Source organism: Macrobrachium nipponense, chromosome 17 (genome assembly GCF_015104395.2).
Source record: "Macrobrachium nipponense isolate FS-2020 chromosome 17, ASM1510439v2, whole genome shotgun sequence".
Lineage (NCBI taxonomy): Eukaryota > Metazoa > Arthropoda > Malacostraca > Decapoda > Palaemonidae > Macrobrachium > Macrobrachium nipponense.
In genome coordinates this window covers 69,016,696-69,033,252 of record NC_087210.1, presented here as the reverse complement: position 1 = coordinate 69,033,252, position 16,557 = coordinate 69,016,696, and positions in this window count along the sequence as shown.

Below are 16,557 nucleotides of genomic sequence, written 5' to 3'. Positions count from 1 at the left end.
GATCCAAGCCTCTGTCCGATTGATCGGGGTGTGTGCACCGCAGGATCAATGGTCAGACCTCTGGACCGAGTACTAAGAGAGAGGCAAGCGTATCTCTTCGTACCAGCATGTAAGAACTTGTTCCTGTAACAGGATACAAAATAAAGTCATGGTTTGACTCTTGTAGGCATCCACTTCCCCCCCCCTTGTAGGAGGAAGTGGTGGATATTCTGCTCCTATCCCTAGTGAAAGGGATAGGATGGGCTCTGTCTATAGCTCACCTGCATCTCGTCCTCATCCAGCGTAGTGACGACCGTGGCCCTCTGCCCACAGGTAGAGGAGGAGGAAAAAGATGGGAAGAGGGAGCCAGTCACTCACTCACACATCCATCCACACAGTCACACACCAGGACTTCGATTCTGATGTTTCAGCCTGCGAGGGTCTGGGTTAGCTACACAACTTGTTGAGCAGCCACCATGGGTCCCCAGGCAAAAGGTATCCAAGGACCTGTTGGGCAATATCCCGAAGGTAGAAGGACGTAAAGGTATCTGGTTAGACCAGACCCCTGCCTTCAGGACCTGCGCCACGGAGAAGTTCTTACGAAACGCCAACGAGGGGCCAATACTTCTGACTTCGTGAGCTCTCGGACGGGACGTACGGATGTCGTCACTACCATCAGCCTCATACGCCCTCCTGATGACCTCACGCAGCCAGAATGAAAGAGTGTTCTTGGATACTTCTTTTCTTGGTTACCCCGGTGCTAACGAAGAAGGCGTCGACACTCAGGACTGAGGTGTCGAGTTTTCTTCAGATAGCGCCGTAGCGCCCTCACAGGACAAAGCAGCATCTCATCCGCATCATTATCGGTGAAGTCCATTAGGGAGGGAATCGTGAAGGACTCGAACCTGTCGTCAGGGACAGACGGTTTCTGATCTTCGCAACGAAGTTCGGGACGAAATCGAGCGTCACAGATCCCCATCCCCTGGAGTGTCGTACATCATAGGAAAGACCATGAAGTTCCCCTACTCTCTTCGCCGATGCCAGGGCCGCAAGAAGAGGGTCTTGAGGGTCAGATCCCTGTCTGACGAGACTCGGAGTGGCTTCGAACCGGCGTTCGAGTCAAAGCCCTCCTAAGGACGAGAGGTCATTATCCCACGCAGGGGGCCTGAGTTCCCTGGGTGGGCAAGCCTTTCGAGCCTCCTCATAAAGCAAGGAGATCTCTAACGAGTTCGAGATGTCCAATCCCCTCAGTTTCAGGGACGAGAGCCAGGGTCGGCTCTTGTATCCTTTGACTGTGGGGACTGAGAGGAGCTTCTCTCGGCGAAGAAAAACGAGGAAATCCGCTACCTGCTGAAGAGTGGCTCTGAGAGGAGATAGACCCCGTCTACGACACCAACCACAGAAGACGGCCCACTTCCCCTGGTACACGCTGCAGAGGACTGACGACGTTTCCCCAGCCATCTCTGTTGCTGCGCTACGAGAAAAGCCTCTCGTTCGCAAGAGATGGTGGATAACAGCCAGCCGTGAAGTCGTAGGGACTGGACTGCTCGGTGGTACCGCTCGACGTGTGGCTGGGCGAGAAGGTTGTGCCAAGGGGGAATCTCTCTCGGTTCTCCTGCGAGAAGAGCCAGCAGGTCCGGATACCAAATGGCCTGTGGCCCACTTTGGGAGCCACCAGGATCATCTGAGATTCGGGGTGACCAGTGCTCGACTGATCCCACCTTGCGAATCAGGCTGAAACGGGGAAAGGCATAGACGAAGAGGTTGTCCCCGGGTGTTGAAGAGCGTCCTCTGCAGCTGCCCATGGGTCCGGCACGGCTGAGAAGAAAACCTGAAGCTTTCTGTTGTGCCGGGTGGCGAACAGATCCACGACTGGTCGCCCCCACAGGTCGAAGAGCTTTCCGCCACGTCCTGGTGTAGAGACCACGTCGGTCCCTATCACCTGATCCCGACGGCTGAGCGTGTCTGCTAGCTACATTCCTCCTTCCCTGGAATGTAGCGTGCCGACAGCTCTATTGAGTGTGCCTTGGCCCACTCGTGCACCTGCCGAGTCAACTGGTACAACAGGAGAGACACTAGGCCCCCGTTTGTTGACGTAGGCCATTACCGTGGTGTTGTCGCACATCAACACCACTGAGTGTCCCATCAAGCGGTCCTGGAACTCTTGGAGAGCGAGGAACGCTGCCTTGAGTTCCAGTACATTGATGTGAAGGTGCTTGTCGTTCTCGTCCCACACTCCTGAAGTCAGCAACTCCTCCAGGTGTGCGCCCCATCCCTCGGTCGATGCGTCTGAGAACAGCTGCATGCCCGGGGGGGGAGTGCGCAGAGGCACTCCTCTTAAGAGGTTTCCTGTCGTCAGGCCACCAGGCTAGGTCCTGCCTCACCTCCGGTGTCAGTGACAGCTGGAAAGCTTGGGGGATCCGTCGCCTGTGACCAACTCTCCTTTAGTCTCCACTGGAGAGACCGCAGGTGAAGACGCCCGTGAGGGACTAACTTCTCGAGTGACGGCAGGTGTCCGATCACGACTTGCCATCGCTGAGCTACCTGTTCCTGCCGATACAGGGAAACTGGTTGGCTGCCTCCCTGAATCTGCTGATCCGCGAGTCTGCGGGGAAGACTCGCCCTGCTACCGTGTCGATCAGCATACCCAGGTACTTCATCCTCTGCTTGGGCTCGAGATCGGACTTTTCGAAGTTCACAACGATCCCCAGATCGCGACAGAACTCGAGCAGTCGATCCCTGTCCTGTAGCAACTGCGAGCGGGAGCTCGCCAGGACTAACCAATCGTCGAGATACCTCATCAGACGTATCCCGTGCGAATGGGCCCAAGCAGACACCAGAGTGAACACTCGCGTGAACACCTGTGGGGCGGTTGAGAGACCAAAGCAAAGTGCCCTGAACTGGTACACCGTCCCGTCGAGGATGAAGCGGAGGTACTTTCTGGAGGACTGATGAATGGGTATTTGGAAATACGCATCCTTTAAGTCCACTGAAAGCATGAAATCGTTCTCCCTGATGGAGTCGAGCACGGAACGTGCCGTCTCCATCGTGAACCGGGTCTGGCGAACAAACCGGTTCAGAGGAGAGAGATCTATCACCGGGCGCCAGCCTCCCGTAGACTTTTCCACCAGGAAGAGTCGACTGTAAAAGCCCGGTGACTGATCCGTGACGATTTCTACAGCTCTCTTGCTCAGCATGGTCTTGATCTCCTGTCTCAATGCTACGTCCTTCGATGACCCTGGAACGTACGACTGCTGTTGGACCGGGTTGGAGGTGAGGGGTGGCCGAGATTCGAAGGGTAATAGATATCCCTCCCGAAGGAACATCTACAATCCAGGTCTCGGCGCCAGTTTAGGCGCTGCCAAGTTGCCCATGGCTGGCCAGGCACCCCCCCACTTTCCGGCAGCAGGTGAGGGGGAACGCCGTCCCTAGCGTTTCCCCCCTTTCTTTGACTTCTTCCCAGAGCCTCCTCGGGAGAAGGAGGGCTGGGAGGAGGGCTGTTACGGCTCCCCTTTGTAGAAGTCGAAGAAGACAGAGTCTTTCCCCGGTGGGGCTTCGACGTGACTACCCGCCTTAGCCACCGAGGAAGCGCTAGCCGAGCTCTTTGGCTTGGCCGCAGTCCGAGGCTGCCCAGAAGCCTTCGAGACTGCCTGGTGAACCAGACTGTCACTGTCGTCAGTGCGCCGTCTGTCCACCAGCAGCGTCCACCATCTCTCCTGGGAAGAGAGGAACGTGGAACTCCGTAAAGGTCTGTTGCGTAATCCCAATGCCGCTTCACGCCCAGCCGCCCTGGAAACCCGAGTAAGGACAGCGTCCCTACGTCGGAGAACCAGGTTGGCCCACAGGTTCACCGTCTGGTGGGCAAGGAAGGAGATGGCTCTTCCCCCAGACTGGCAAAGTCTCCTAAAGGCCGAGTCATCTTCTGGGAGAAATTCCCCCGGAGTTGGCTGCGACCTTAGATACTGTGAGGGACCACAGATCTAACCAGGAGACGGCCTGGAAAGCTGCCATGGCAGTCGATTCCAGGCCGAGTGCCTCTTGCTGCGAGAACCATAGGTTCTCGGACAGGAGCTGCTGCAGAGACACACCCGGAGTCAGCCTGGCTAACTCCGGGTTCACCTGTGGGTTGGCATCGGCGGGTCCTCAGATGGCACGTAAAAACGCCGCTGTCGCAGCAGAGGAGGTGGAAGCAGCTTGCTCGACCTGCCAGACTTGAGAGAACCATCTTGCCCGGAGACAAGAGATTCTACCTGGTCCAGCACTGAGTCGGCAAGCTCGGAACGCGGCAAACCCACCGTCGGTCTGGGTTCCCTCTTCGGGCCCCAGAACGACTCGAGCCGGGACGTGGGCTCGGATGGTGGGAGCGGCGATCCTTCCGCGAGGTCGTTGTGCTGACGAATCAGCGCAATTACCTCGGCAAAGTTCCTCTGGATCTCAGAGTTACTGCGTCCTGCGGAGTAGGACCGTCAGATCCCTCGAACAGGAGCATCTCCCGAGACCCTCCCCCCTCGAGGGGGGGAACAGCGACAGACCCCTCTCGGTCTCCTCCAGCCACTTGTGCATACGACCTGGCCGGTCCGAGAACCGTGCCTGGTACGTAGGACGTCGTGGTGGGATCCTGAGGGGCGCACCCCTCACGATCACTCCTCAATACCTCGCCCCTCCCGGTGTAACCCGAGGAGGTTGAAGGTATGGGAGAGGCAGACCTAACGCTCCCTCCTCGCTCGCTGGCAGAACCAGCGGGCTTGGAAGACTGCAGGCGATCGTCAACCCGCGGTGGCGATCGAGCTGCAGGCCTAGTCGAGCCGTCTCGCTGTGGAGAACGGCTGGACCGAGAACAGCGGGCCCCGGTCTCGTGTGTCAGAGGAGCTGGTGCTGGTCGCCGTACACCCGATCGCTCTCTGTGAGAGTGACGGTCAGGCGACCGGCGAGCTCCACTGTCACGGTGAGACCGGTGCGTATCCTCACGGCGCGTCACGTCGCTGGCACCAGCCGTGGCTGGCGCCGGCGAACGGGGGGACCTCTTCCCAGCCTCAGCCGTGGCCGGTTCGTGGACCGTCACGTCCGCCCGGGTAGCCAGCTGCTCGCCGCGAGAGCGAGAGCTGGTCTGGTGAGAATCGCGTGAACGACTGTCACCAGTCTTCCGCTCCGTGCCGTGAACCTGACGCTGAGCTGGCTCAGAGGTCTGGTTCCTAGCTGCACGGTCGCTGGTAGGCGAACCTTACACTCGGTACCTCTCGCGAACGAGAGGCCGAGACGGACCCTGCTGCCGTGGTCGAACCACTAACAGCAGGTGAGGAAGTGCCGGTGTTAGCCGGCACTCCTCTGGTCCCCGTAGTCTTCTTCCTTGCGGAAGAAGAGACGGGTCCTGCCCCCGAAGGAGCAGGGTGACCAGCGGAAGAACCCCCCGTCTCACCTGAGCGAGACGGGCCCTTAGAAGCTCCCGAAGGAGACTTCTTAGGGGGGGGGAGGCGACCTTCTTCTTCTTAGGCGGGGGAGCCTTAGAAGAAGAAGGGGAAGAGGCGGCAGACGACGACGACGACGAAGAAGACGATGAAGACGATGACGACACCTTCCTCCTCTTCTTCTTCTTCTTCGTCAACCTCCTCAGGACCGATGTCAGATCTGTCATCCAGGGCGGAGCCGGGGCTGCTGTTGCCGAAGCAACAGGGCCCGACGCACCTGTCCGAACAGATCGGCATCGGGAGCAGCGGCGCCACGAACAGGAACAACGTCAGCAGGTGCAGGCATCACAGGAACAGCAGTGAGACGGCAGGAGCAGGTACAGGAACGGCAGCAGTGGTCGGCAACGTCACGTCCGTGAACAGCGGCTGGGCAGGTACGGCAGGTACGGCAGGCTGTACAGGCGGTCCAGGTGGACGGACCAGCGGCACAGACATCCTAGGTACAGGTGGGAGGTCCAGGGGCGAGCTCTTCGGGCACACGAAGTCCGGTCGCGGCAGCACGGGCAAAAACCCAGGCTGGCGGGCATCACACTCCCCCGAGGTACGACGACTGGCCCCTGCACCGATGTAGTTGGTGTGACAGAGGACCGCGTGCGGGGGTGTACACCAGGTGAGGAGGTGGTGAAGCATAGCCAGGTGTTGAAAGGGTCGTGGTGGTGTCGTTACCGTAGCATGCGTGACCGCCACAGAGCCAGCGAGATGGTAGAGCAGCCCCTGGACACTCGGCACGCCCTGCAGACCCAACGATGCCCACACTGTCCGAGGTCGTCCTTCGCGGCAACCGCACCTGAGGAAGCAAAGGTCGGGTGATTAGCAGGATCCTCTACCCGCTTCGCGCTGAAGACGAACGGATAGAGGACCCAGAGTACAACTCGACATCGGGGTATCTAGCGCCCTCCTCCACTCTCGACAGGTCGGGTGAGGAGAAGGACCCTAGAAACCCCCCCCGAAGGGAAAGGCGCCAAACGTGGGAGCTGAGCGGGCGGCAGGAAAGAAGACGAAGTGTCCGTAACCAAAGGATCGCGGGAGAGCTGTCCGACGACTCCTTTGCAGGCCTTCGCTTCTTCCTACCTTCGTACAAGCCCCACTGCGCCTCCGACCAATTACAACACACTTCACAGGGCTCGGCTCGGGTGCACTCGCGCCCCCGACACCGAGCGCACAAAATATGTGGATCAATTTCAGGGAAGGAGCGGAAACTTTCCGCATTTACGCCCTTCGGTACCCGCACAATCTCCGGGGGTAGCGAGGCGTGGAGATTCCATGATTGATCAATAATTCACAAATGATGAAAAAAAAAAAGAGGAAATGATTGTACTTACAATTATGATTCATACACAAACACAACCAAATACTCAATGAAAGCAAACGACGAGAAGCGGGCAGAGAGCATCGAACACACACGTCCACTCGCTGTGAGGCCGAAAGCAAAAGTGGTTTGTTTACCTCCCAGTCGCGCGCGCCTGTCGGACAAGCAGTTAACTACCGAACCCCTTGTTTCGAAAGCTTTTGACCTATCCACTGCCGCTAGTACCTTCCTATTGTAAAAGGACCTCAGGTTTGTATGCCGTGTCGGAACAAGTGATAATTATACAGATTGCACCAGCATTTTTCTTTCAGGTTAAAAAAAAGTGTAATCTTTACAGAAACACTTAATACAACTCTTAGTTACATCTCTGATATGTTTTAGTTCATTTAACGAATTCATATTATCAAACCAGCCCGATCAAATGGCATCACCTCCAGGTCATGTGAGGTAAACCTCTGGAGGGGTATAATCTTTAATAAGTGTGAATGGGATAACATCTTCTTTAAGTACATTAACTGTATGGGCTGTAATTACATAACATAGTACAGATTGTACCAGTACTTTCCTCCGAGGTTAAGAAAGTAATTTTCACAGAAAGACAACTCCGTTAAGTCTACGATATGTTTTACTAGTTGATCATAGAGGTCTTATATAGTGACAAACACTGAATTACGTATTGCATTTATATATATTTTAAAAAATATAAATAGCACATACAAAATCTCCATAATGACTTTATACTTAAAAGCATGAAAACTTATACTAATTGTAGTAAACTAGTACATACTTCAGAAATTAAACAAAGTTTCAGAAGTGACATCATCTTTGAAAAGTGCAGTAACTTTGTGAATGGGTATTGCACCTTGTAAAAGTACGTATATGCACCAACTGTAGGTGCTGTAATTACCTTTGTATCATATTTATTTATGTACAAAAATAAAAAATAAAAATTTGATAAAGATTTTATACAGAAAAGCTTTAAAACTTAAAAATTTACATAATAAATTAAACACTTTAGCAAGGATTTGCAGTGTTTCTAGAGGATTCGCAAATGTTCGCACTATTGTGAAGAACTCGTGTATAATTAGGTTCCAATGAAAAGTTTGTGCAAATCCAATCGCGTAAGTACTGTATCTTGAATTTATCAATGTAATAGTGAAGTATTATGCAGTGGAGGAGGCAGATACTTCCCCTCCATTCTCCTAGACAAAGGTCCTTGTCCCACTCCCCCACACCAAGGAGAAGACATACTGGACGTCCAAGGGAGGTCGGGGAGTTACATACAGGAAGTTCCTCCCTCAGTCGAACTTATTGTCGGTCCTAGGTATCGACAGACAGCCACTGGGAAGGCGTCTTTCTGGATATGCGTTGGAAGAGGTGACTATCTGGCCCCTCGGATCTCCTAGCCTTAAAGTCACTGCCCTGCCCATCTGCACTAAGGAGAAGACATACTGTACTAATTAAGTAAAATAAGTAACTTTTTATTCCAATGGCTACTGAGTACCACTCACTAGACACCTTTCCAGCGGCATTCAGTCAAACCTATAAAAGCATGACAAGTTTGACCGAGGGGAAAAAAAAATCCATTATCTACCTTCAGTTACATCTGCAGAGTCGCAAGTCAACAATCGACTGTGAGGAGTCATACATGCATGACTGCAAGGTAACGAGGCTTCATCGACTGAAGAATAACTCTTCAGAGGTCAAGCAAACAAAGAACCATGTCATTGACATGATCTATGAGATGACCAGCCACTGGAATAGGACAACAACTGTACACTAAAAGATACGCCTTTGCAGCAGCATTCGGCTGAAACCTATAAACATATGACAAGTTCAACCTAGGGGGAAAAAACCCTACTGGAATCCCATCAGTTTAATAGACTGAGAGTCGAATCAGCTGAGTTTCGAGTTGAACATCGACTGTGAGGAGTCGGACAAGCAAGACTGCAAGGGGATGAGGCTCCGTCAACCGAAGAATAGCTCTTCAGAGGTCAAGAGACCAAAGAATCACGCCATTGATGCGATCTTTGAGGTGACAAACCACTGGAATAGGATGAAAACTGTGAACTACAAGATATGCCTTTCCATCGGCGTTCAGTCAAAACCTATAACAAATAAGTTCGACTGAGGGGGGGGGGGGGGGGTGGGGGGGGGGGGGGGGCCTCCACACTACACATCCATCAAGATGCCTTTTCAATGGCTGTCTGCCAACACTGGGAAAAGATGCAGGTTTAACCAAGGGGGCAACTCCCTCGGACTCCCTTTGACTACCAGTATGTCTCCTCCTCAGTGCACAGGAGCAGGACAGTGATTAAGTCTAGGAGACCCGATGGGCCAGATAGTCACCTCCTCTAACACACACATCTAGAAAGACACCTTTCCAGTGGCTGCGTCGATATCTGGGACCAGCAACAGGTTCGACTGAGGGAGCGACTACCTGTATGTAGCCCCCACCCCCAACCTCTCTTGGACCTCCGGTATGTCTTCTCCATGGTGCATGGGAGCGGGACAGTGACCTCTGTCAAGAATCGAGGGGCAAGTAGCTGCCTCCTCCACTGCACAACACTTCAGTTACAATGGTAAATTTATCATAATCGAAATAAAATGCCAGCAAAGGAATGGGAAGGAAGCGATGGAGCCAGGCACGGGAGCAAATAACAAAGATAGGAGGGGTAGAAGCTATATAATTACTGGGTATGTCTCATATAAAACAGTGACTGATAAGATCATCTCATGCTGGAACACAGAGGGAAGGAAGGATAAGGTCAGGAGGAAGTAGGTATAAAAAAATGCATGGGAGAAGATATGCAATGGGAAAAAAAAGGGCATGTAACAGAAAAAGGGGGAGGGGAATAAGTAAATAATATGCTGCAGAGAGAAAAGTTAAATGACCAAATGGACATAAGAATAAAATATAGAAATGGATAACTGCTGTCTGAAGCAGAAGCAAGCACAATCCTAGGATTTGTTGAAGGTGGAAGAGATATAAGGCACAGATGAATGATAAAGGAGAGGAATGGGTTACTGTACAATTGTAGCGATGAACTGCCCCTGCAGTTTATGTGACATAAGAGTACTTAAATCATGACAAATGTAGTAATACACAAAAATGAAAGATTGCGTCAGTGAAAGGGTGGATGTGTTTTTATAAAGGTTGCGATGTGAAACAAAGGATGAAAGGATAGTGCAATTTGTGTACAATTTGGATATACTACAAAGAAATCTGGATGTACCAGGAAGGGGGAATAGAGAGGGTTTCAACAGGGCTGTATAGATGGCCCCAAAAAAAAAAAAAAAACAAAAAAAAAAAAAAAAAAAAAAAAAAAAAAAAAAAAAAAAAAAAAAAAAAAAAACAAAAAAAAAAAAAAAAAAAAAAAAAACTAGGAATGAAACAGTCAAGTGCAAGCCAAGAAGTGAATGTTACATGAGAGAGAGAGAGAGAGAGAGAGAGAGAGAGAGAGAGAGCGAAAAAGAGAGAGAGAGAGAGAGAGTGTGTGTGTGTGTGTGTGTGTGTGTGTGTGTGTGTGTGTGCTACTAATCCTTCTGTATAGCTACAACCTGAAAAGTGGCTGATGATGACATTTTCTGCACATAGGATTCATTCATGGATCTAGGGTTACAGAATAAATGTGGTAGTGACTATTCCCCTATTTTCTCTGGGAATAGGACTTTATTTAAACACACGTGTAACAGAATTTTCATTAAATCACCTAAAATCTTCCTTCAAACAAGAACTCAATCTTAATTTCTTCTTTAGCCTACACTATAAACATAAAACAATCCAAAGTATCTAATTTACAGTTACCAAAGAAAAACATTGTATGAAAAAAAAGCAACATCCAAAATATCAATCAAGTTTACTGATAAGTGCAATATATTTCATATATCTATGTAAAACCCAGCACTTCCATATCAAGGGGTGATCTGACTTCCATTTTACTAGGGACGCATGCAATACTTTCCCCTCGCGCATACGTTGTAAACAATGAGCTAAGTCTACAGCCAAATAGAGCCTTACTTCAAAGAAAATTAAAATAAATATGCTGTATTTTATTAAAATAATTTTTCTGCACTATTTAACATTCACATAATTTATTTTTTACTTTTTCATTATTATAAATAAATAAATCATAAATATCCTTTCATACAATTCCTGTACCTTTCACTAACGTGAAAAGCTTTTTCAGACCTTCTTAGGCTCTTCCATAGACTTTTCCTACCCTGACCCAACAATAATAACAAAGCAAAAATCAGTACTAGATTACAGACACATTTTTTTTTTTTGTTACCTACTGTAATATTCAGACCAGTCAGGGAATGAGGGACAAGTCAGTCATCAGAGAACAGCATAAAATTCTGCTTTCCTTAAGATAAACAATTGCCTACCTACCTAGTATTATACTTACATTTCAGTAAGCAACAGTGTGAGAATTTATATTATGCGATACGGGAAAACCAACAAAAAATATTTCAAAGTAACAACTCTGCACGGACTATAAGAAACAGTGCCGCAAATATGAAAAGTCATTATGGAACCATATGCTCAAGAAGGGATTGGCTAAGGAAATCTATTATAAAAAGAACCAAACTAACCTATAGGAGAGATTATGTTTGTAAACAAAGAAGCATATCTGGCGCATGAGCAGTATGCTGGTGGGCAAAAGCGAACAATGGTAGACGCTCTCACCTAATTTAACTGTCAAGTGTTTCGTGCACACTGTGCATGTATGGCAGGGTAAGGTTTCTTTCTTGATTATTACATTGTATAGTACTCTATGCATTCTAGTTTAGTGCTGTATTAATTTCTCAAAATGCAAAAACAATAATCTCAAAGCTGCTTGTTTTAAGTTTTTCAGTCTTTTAACTTTACTTACCATGAGACAAAAAACATTTCATGGCAACAATATATATTCAAATAAAAATGATATTGTTATGTTACAATAAAGTTTCATACATACTTACCTGGCAGATATATACAATTAAAGGCCCACCCAGCCTCCCCGCAGGAGACAGGTGGAAGAGAGAAAATATGATAGAAAACGGGGATGGTTCCTAGTCCTGCCGCCCAGGGCAGGCAGGTAGATCACCTGACCTACCTGTAGCGAGTGGCGCGAAATTTGAATTTCTGTCGGGGACGACGGAGTCTTAGCTATGTATATATCTGCCAGGTAAGTATGTATGAAACTTTATTGTAACATAACAATATCATTTTCATACAATCAACTTACCTGTCAGATATATACATAGCTGATTGGCACCCTTCGGTGGAGGGTAAGAGACAGCTACTATATGGAATAGACAGGTAAACAACATATGTTGTAGGTATAAAAAAAAACCTTGGTTCCTACCTGATAGGTGGTAGACTTCGTGGGTGTTTGCCCAGTAGTCTGCATCACCTCAAGAAACTTAGCGAGATATGTGATCTATGGCCAAGAGTTCTTGTGGGTCTGCCGATGGGGGGTCTTACCCACTACTCAGCAGAGCCTAAAAGGACTTTGTCAATGGGTGCTGATCCACTTATATGACAATACACCTTATGAAGGAGCACACAACCAATCCCGACCACCTGATCCTAACCATGTGTTAGAACTAAGGATTGTTACGAGTTATCCCCGAACTCGTCACAACAACCGTAACTCAAAAACCACTGCGCACACATACAAAATTTTCCAAAAAAAAATTTTACTCAACTAATTGGATATGACAAGAATTCTCTTATGAACAACATAGACGGCCGCCCGTGCGAGCCTGAATCCTCCATTGTTCGAAGAGATTCTCGACCATATCCAAACAGAAGAACAGTATATACATTTAAGGATTGGTGTCGGCTCCCGTACCCAGAATCGTATCTGCCGATACGATAGGACCTAGAGAAAAACACTTCTCATACGTCACACGCACGTCTTTCAAGTAATGAGATGTAAATACTGAGTTGCATCTCCAGTATGTCGTATCTATAATGTTTTTAAGCGACATATTCTTATAGAACGAGAGAGACGTCGCAACCGCTCTTACTTCATGAGCTTTTACTCTCAGGAGTTGTAATTGTTCGTCAGGACAGACCTTATGAGCGTCCGTAATGACGTTCCTTACAAAGAACGCCAGAGCATTCTTGGACATCAGTCTTGTGGGGTCTTTGACCGCGCACCAAAGACCTTGTCTAGAGCCTCCCAACTGACGCTTTCTCTGAAGATAGAACTTCAGAGCTCTAACCGGGCATAGAGACCTCTCTGCTTCTCTGCCTACTAGATTCGACATTCCTTTGACTTCGAATGACCTAGGCCAGGGATTCGTGGCGGGATTTTTCTCGTTTTTCGCTAAAAAAAACAGGGCTCTTAAACGAGCAAAATAGCTGAGTCTCCCTTGAATCCTACTTTATCCTGCAGAGCTTGTAATTCACTAATTCTTTTTGCCGTAGCTAAAGATAAAAGGAATATGCATTTTCTAGTTATGTCCCTAAACGATGCCAGATGAGGAGGCTCGAATCTATCCGAAGACAGATATTTGAGGACTACGTCCAAGTTCCAGTTCGGAGGTACTGGTTCCTTAGACTTCGAAGTCTCAAAAGATCTTATGAGATCGTGGAGATCTTTGTTATTAGCTAGATCTAATCCTCTGTTCCTGAATACAGCCGAGAGCATACTTCTGTATCCCTTTATTGTGGATACGGCTAGATGAGAATTTACTCTCAGGAATAGCAAGAAATCAGCAATTTCCGCTATAGAGGGTAGAGGAGGAGGACAACTTCTTGGCTCTACACCACCTTCTAAAGACCTCCCACTTCGACTGGCGTTAAACTTTCGTAGAGGAGGTTCTGCGAGCTCTCGCGATCGCGCTTGCCACTTCGCGAGAAAAGCCTCTCGCTCTGACAAGTCTTTCGATAGTCGAAAGGCAGTCAGAGCGAGAGCGGGGAGGTTTTGATGGTACCTCTTGAAGTGTGGTTGTTTGAGAAGATCCGTCCTTCTTGGTAGGGATCTTGGAAAGTCTACGATCCACTCTACCACCTCCGTGAACCATTCCTGGGCCGGCCAAAAGGGGGCTATTAACGTCATCCTCGTCTCCTTTGACGCCACAAACTTTTTCATTACTAACCCCAGGTTTATTTTGAATGGGGGGAAAAGCATAAACGTCTACTCGAGACCAGTTTAGGCAGGAAGGCGTCTACCATAATTGCTCTTGGATCTTCCACGACCGAGCAAAACACTGGGAGCCTTTTGAAATGAATGTAGCGAAGAGATCACATGAGAGTTCCCCACAGAGACCAGAGATCGAGACACACTTCCCTCTGTAGAGTCCATTCTGTATGAAGGACCTGGTTCCTCCTGCTGAGCCTGTCCGCCCTCACATTCCTTACTCCCTGTACGAACCTTGTCAGCAGGGAGATTTTCCTGTGAGACGTCCAAAGTAATAGGTCTCTCGTGAGCTCGTAAAGGAACGAGGAGTGCGTCCCCTCCCTGTTTCCGAATGTAGGCAAGTGCGGTGGTGTTGTCCACGTTTACTTGCACTACCTTGTTTGTCACCAGAGGTTCTAGGCTCTTCAAGGCCAGATGTACGGCGAAGAGCTCTTTGCAGTTTATGTGCCAGGACACCTGTGCTGGTTCCCAGGTGCCTGACACTTCCTCTGAGCCTAATGTCGCTCCCCAACCCGTCTCCGACGCGTCGGAGAACAACACTAGGTCTGGGTTCTGTGTTCTTAGAGAGATCCCTTTGTTCTCTTCCAGAGGTAGCAACCACCACTGTAGGTGTGCCTTTATCTCCACTGGAATGGGAAAAAACGTCCGACAGTTGTCCTGTTTTCCAGCTCCAAGACTTCTTGAGGAAGAATTGAAGTGGACGGATATGAAGTCTTCCTAGAGGGAAGAATTGTTCCAGCGAGGAAAGCGTCCCCAGAAGGCTCAACCATTCCCTCGCTGACGTTTGTTGCTTCTCTAAGAAGAGAGAGATTATCCGCAAACCTTTTGCGGTTCTCTCTTGCGAAGGAAAAACTCGAAAACCCCGAGAATCCATCCGAATCCCCAGATAGTCTAGGTCCTGTCTGGGGGTCAGCTGAGACTTCTCGAGGTTCACAAGCAATCCCAACGCCTTGGTCAAATCCAGAGTTAACTTTAGGTCCTCAAGCACTGTCTCTCCGATCTGGCCCTGATGAGCCAGTCGTCTAGATACATAGAGACATTCACTCCTTTGAGATGAAGAAATCTCGCCACATTCCTCATCAGGCTTTGTGAAGACCTGAGGAGCTGTGGACAGGCCGAAACACAAGGCTCTGAACTGAAAGATCCTTCCCCCCGTCATGAAACGGAGGTACTTCTTCGATGAAGGGTGGATCGGGACGTGAAAGTAGGCGTCCTGGAGATCTAGAGACACCATCCAATCTCCTTGTCGCAATGACGCTAGGACTGAAGCAGAAGTCTTCATGGAGAACTTCTCCTTCTGCACAAATTTTGTTCAGAGAGCTGACGTCTAGTACTGGTCTCCAGCCTCCCGAGGCTTTCGCCACTAGAAAAAAGGCGATTGTAAAACCCCGGGGAGTTTTGATCCAGTACTAGTTCTATTGCACTCTTGTCCCACATCTGTTCCACCATCGATCGAAGAGTATCCCTCAGCACAGGGTCCTTGTACTTGGCTGATAGTTCCCTTGGTATTGACGTTAGGGGAGGAGTATTCAGGAAAGGGATACGATATCCCTTCCTTATGATTTTCAATGAAGACGCGTCTGCGTTTATCAGTGTCCAGGCCTCCACGAATCCCAGGAGCCTGGCACCTACTGGTGCTTGGAGGAAAAATGTTTCATTTTCCCTTTTTAAAAGGGGACGAAAGGCGGACCTACCTCTCTTCTCCGGAGCCTTCCTTCTTGCGGGAGGTCTGGAGGTCGGACCACCTCGAAAGGGCTGCATAGAAGTGCTAGGTCCTTTCTTGTCAGATACTAAAGCAGGTTTCTTCTTCCTAGCCGACTGCGTCAGAAGATCCTGCGTCGCCTTCTCAGTTAAAGAGTGAGCCACGTCCTTCACTAACTGAGAAGGGAACAAATAGTCGGACAGAGGTGCATACAGTAGAGCTGCCCTCTGAGCATGCGAGACTGCCTTTGTTAAGAAGGCGCCATACACCGTCCTTTTCTTCAAAAGACCTGCTCCAAATAATGAAGAGACTTCAAAAGATCCATCCTGTACCGTTTTGTCGATGCAAGACAAAATGCATAACAGGGCTTCAGGTTCGATTCCTCTGAATCATGAGCTTTCTTGGACATCACCCCAAGGGACAATCTAAGAAGTTGAAGACTTCCAATACATGGAAGAGTCCCTTGAGGAGATGATCCAGTTCTGAAATACTCCATGTAATTCGAGCAGAATTGAGACTTGGACGCCTTGAAGCGTCAACTAACGTCGAAAAATCTGCCTCTGTAGTAGAAGGGAGAGAGCGATACCCAATATTCCCCCCTCCCCCGTCTTGTACCAATATGCCTCTTTTCCCAGACTAACCTTGCTGGAGGCATGCAAAATACTGTCCTGACTAAGTCTTCTTCGACTTCATCCAGGAGTCTAAGGCGTTTAAAGCCCGCTTCATCGAGATGGTGGGCTTCATCTTCAGAAAACAGACGAGGGCGTTCTTCCCTGCCTTCGCACTAAAAGAAAAGAGCGAGCGCGGAGAAGGAGGAGCAGCCGGAGTCAACTCGTCTCCGTATTCCTCAAGAAGCAGGGTAGTCAACACCTTATAGTTGGACAAGCCCTCTCTTCCATGATCGTCATCCTCCGAGTTTTCCTCCAACTCGGGATATATCTGAGTTTCCGTTCTCCTTTCTGAACT